At 43.0% G+C, this 4,565-nt stretch overlaps 1 pseudogene; it reads right to left on the bottom strand.

Annotated features, from left to right (window-relative positions):
- Window positions 1-2,632: 2,632 nt before the first annotated feature.
- LOC144323055 (large ribosomal subunit protein eL6 pseudogene) lies at window positions 2,633-3,556 on the bottom strand (annotated as a pseudogene).
- Window positions 3,557-4,565: the final 1,009 nt, after the last annotated feature.

Genomic DNA, 4,565 nt, shown 5'->3' with positions numbered 1-4,565 from the left:
TTCTCTCTATTCTCTGCTATCACACCCTGGCTCAGCCTCCATCACCTTTAGCCTCATAATAGTCTCTGAAGTGGACTCCCTGCCTCCAAATATGGGGTCAATCCATATAAGTGCTCTTAAAAATGCAGATTTGACAACAGCATAAAATCCTGCCTAAAATCCTCAATGGCTGTCTGTTACTGGTAGGTCAGAGGTGAGGTCTCCTTATTACCCTGAAGCTCTGCACAGACCTGGCTCTGCTGCCTTCCCATTCTTGTCTCCTCAGCTCCCCCATCTGAGACGGCTATCTCACACAGTTTGAGACCAGCACATACACTATGCTAGTTCACTTCTTCACATGATGCCTCCTGACATTACTTTGGAAGGACTTCTCCCCACTCCTCTTCACCCTATTCCTGATTATCCTGCAGTGTATATGGCTTCTAGAAACCTGCTCTGCATCTGTGCCCTGCACCCCATCTTATACACTTCCCCAGGTCCAACGAGTGCCTGTCTCCTGATTCCCTGAACATCCTACACTTAATGGAATTTCTCCAAGTCTACCTCCTCTTCCAGCCCAATGTACTTGTGGGTAGGTACAATACGTTTTTTTTCTATATCTCTTGCTCAGTTCAGAACATGTCATAAAGTAGGCATTTAGTAAATATTTATTGGCTGGTGATGGGGTTGGGCTTCAAGGTGGTTCTTAGAGTACTAGACTTCCATCTATATCCCATAGAAAGCTCCATTTAGGCTTCCACAAATATTTGATTCAAATTTCATTTTTAAAAGTGTTAAATTATTTTTCAGACTTCAGCATAAGATTCAAATATGTTATTTACAAACATGTGACACTGCAGATCAATAGGCTAAGTATGTTGCAAAGTGAAATCATTTTTGTAAAGACTGAATAAACCCTCCGTCATTTGCTGGTCCCTTAAATTCCAAGGTTATAAGGCTGGTTATTTTTAAAACTGTTACAGTTTATAGCCATTTATCTGTGTGAATTAGGAATTTCTTATTAATTACAATGTGACCAAAGCAAATGGCAGAAATAAACTAAAGCCTGAGGCTGGCATCAGACTGCAATGGTTTCCCATAACCAAAATTCCTTTCTTTCTTTCTTCTTTTATTTTCTTTTTTTTTCTTTAGATTTTATTTTTAACTAATCTGTATATCCAACGTGGGACTTGAGCTTACAACCCCAAGACCAAGAGTTGCACACTCCACCGACTGAGCCAGCCAGGTGCCCCCATAACCACAATTTCTATTTTTTCCAGTTATTAAAACAACCTATAATTCCATTGGCTGGCTTCACAATGTGTGAGTATAGTTAAGTTTGAAGTTATGCATACTAATGAAATATACCATTAGCCCCTTGATATCTTAGGGATTTCTCTAAGATGTTTGAAAAATGGGTCTAGCCATTTCTTTAAATGTTTGAAAACTACTGGCCAAGGGGAAGCAGATCCTGAGACTGAGGCTGCCCAGAGATTCAGCACTCAGTTCCCAAGAAAGTAAGGCAACTGTTAGGGACTGGGCCCAGGAAGGCAATGGAAGAATGAGGGATCTGGGAAGAACATTTCCAAGTTTTGTAAGGAACAGGGAAGAGCTGGAAATAGCTCTGTGTCCCCTCTGCCAGTATTAGGGGTGGCATAGAGGTCCCTTCCTTCTCCCTCCTACAGATATTGTAGCAAACCAGTGTTATGGGTTAACTGTTCAACTGGGGTTTGTGTGCCCTTCCCCTGGTCCTTGTGAGTTTCCTTCTAACTCAGTTGTAAATTGGGCACAACATGCTCTACTGGGTCCTTCTTTCTGGGGTTTCTATAGCCATGCTTTCCCAGGGCTCCCTAACTCTCACCTGAATAAATCCTTCCTTTGATTCTGTTTTCCCTTCAACCTACTGTCTTATCTCATCTCCTGCCTTTCATACTGAAACTTCTTGGAAAAAAAAGGATACTCTACCTGTAGACTATCATGTCACACTCCCTCAACCCCACTATACCTGGTTTTCCCCTGCTGCACAAATGGTATCGTTCCCTCAAAGGCATTAGTGACTTCCTTACACTAAAATCCAGCACCTTTCTGTAAGACCTGCATCCTCATTGACAACTAGCAACCACTCCTCATCCCTGAGATACCCTTTGCTTTTGTGACTGCTCCCTGTTCCCATCACCTCCCTGGCCACTTCTTGCTCGTCTCCAAGGATATAAATACCTCTTCTTGTTCTTCTCAAGGAAGATGGCTATGTTTGCCAGGGCTGCTGTAACAAGGTACTACAGACTATGTGGCTGAAACAAGAGAAATTTATTTTCTCACAGCCTTGGAGGATGGGGTCTGAGAATGAGATATTGGCAGTGATAGTTCTCCTCAGGCCTCCTTCTTTCCTTGGCTTAGACATGGTCATCTTCTCCCTTGTTCTTACATGTTTCCTTCTCTGTGTTTTTCTGCGTCCTAATCTCTTCTTAGGAGGACACCAGTGTTACTGGATTAGGTCCCACCCTGTTGACCTCATTTTAACTCAGTTGCCTCTGTAAAGGCCCTGACTTCAGTACATTCTGAGGTACTGGGGGATCAGGACTTCAACACATAAATGTTGGAGAGGAACACAATTTAGCCCATAGCAATAGTCTTCCAGATAAGGTTCTTGACCTTTTTTTTTTTTTTTTAAATGGATCAGTTGTTTAATTAGGTTCTTTGTAAGAAATTTAGAACACCAATTTGTGAGGGTAAACTCTATTTGTGAGAGAAAACACAGAGTGGAGGTAGCCCTGAAGCTGAGAAACAACTTTGATTTTTGGCAGAATTTGCAAGTCCACAGCTTTCTGATTAAACTTGGGTTGCTCTGTAATCTCATATTTCTCCTTCTCTGTGTCAAAGATCTCCCCTTCCTGGTGTTTGGGTTTCGGCAGCTTCTTCTTCTTGAAATAAGCGTCAGTGAAATGTATGGGGATTTTCACACTGCTGATATCAATTTTGGTGGAAGTGGTAATGACAAATTTCTGGTGTGTTCTACGCAGAGGAACTCAGTTGAGAGCCAGTGGTCCAGTCACAAGTAGCAAGCCACTGCTCAGTTGCTTCAGGAAAACTACCCTCTTGCCTCTATAATGCCCAGGGAGGATAATCAAAATGGTCCCAGGAGTGATGCTAGCTTGCAGCTTTCTCACATGCTGACTGAAAGGTTTTTTGCCATGGCTCAACAGCTTTCAAGGCACATCTTCGGTAGGATAATACCTAGGCATTTTGCAAAGTTTAACCACTCAGGTGCCACCATCCTTGTCACCACCAACCGGTTTTGTAACAGTAGCAAGAAACTTCTCCTTCTTTTTCTTTTCAACCCTGAAGTTAGCTGCCAAATACTTCCTCTTGTGCATGGCTTTTCTGGAATACATAGCCGATCAGGAATATCTGCCAATTCCCCTGACTAGGACAGGGTTTCAGCTGCAGTGGGGCTTCCCCTTGTTTGGTGTTTTAGCCTTGAGGTTACCCTTTTTTGCCTTGTCACCAGCATCAGCCTTCTTGGCTTCAGGTTTCTTCTCCTTAGTATCTGGCTTCTCAGCTTTTTCGCCTGCCATCTTGCAAGATGGAAAAGAGAACCAAGGTCCCCGCTTCTGGTCTATAGGGATCCTTTTTTTTTTTAAATTTTTTAAATTTTTATTTATTTATGATAGTCACAGAGAGAGAGAGAGAGAGGCAGAGACACAGGCAGAGGGAAAAGCAGGCTCCACGCACCGGGAGCCTGATGTGGGATTCGATCCCGGGTCTCCAGGATCACGCCCTGGGCCAAAGGCAGGCGCCAAACCGCTGCGCCACCCAGGGATCCCTCTATAGGGATTCTTGACCTTTTTTTAACCCTACACACATTTCTAAAACTTCATATATCATTATTCAGTGAATACGTCTGTCAATTTCATTTTTTAATTAAAATATGTATCTCATTAAAATAAAGTGGAACAATCCTCTAGTGTCTGTAGAAAAGGTTAATAAGAGGATATGATTTACAAGTAAATAACTATATCTTAAAGTTGTTTGCTGAGCTCTGAGACCAAATTTCTACCAAGTTTTCAGACATCTCTCCGTGATGGCTGGTACATCACACAGTGTTCTCTCCACAATGCCATTCTCACTCCTTACCCCTCATATGTTCACCAAAATTCCCCAAAACTCTTTCAATGACTTCTCTTCTCTGCTTCACCCCATATGCAAGCATTCTGTCCATCCTATTTGTCCCTCCCTCAAGACTGGTTACATAACTTTTGAGACTAAATTCAAAATCTGTAGAGCTCTTTGTTCAAAATCTATCAAGAATTTCAAGACAGTAACTGCAGAGCTTTAAACCAAGCACAGGACCCTTGGAGCATGGTCCTATGTGACTGTGAAGGTTGCATGCCCTTGAAGCTGACCCTGCCCCTCCATTATCCTTCCCACATCACCCTGCACTCCACCCCCATTAATGCCCTGGATTTCCACACTGGCCTCTTGTGACCCCACATCCATCTCACCTCCCCCATCCAACCCCATCTGCCCAGTAACTCCTACTCAACACCTGCACCTGGTATCCTCTGCTCAAAGCCTTTGGTATTTCC

This window comes from Canis aureus, chromosome 11 (assembly GCF_053574225.1).
Source record: "Canis aureus isolate CA01 chromosome 11, VMU_Caureus_v.1.0, whole genome shotgun sequence".
Classification (NCBI taxonomy): domain Eukaryota; kingdom Metazoa; phylum Chordata; class Mammalia; order Carnivora; family Canidae; genus Canis; species Canis aureus.
Note: the sequence above shows the minus strand (reverse complement) of the source record. Positions and strands in the feature narration are given on the sequence as shown.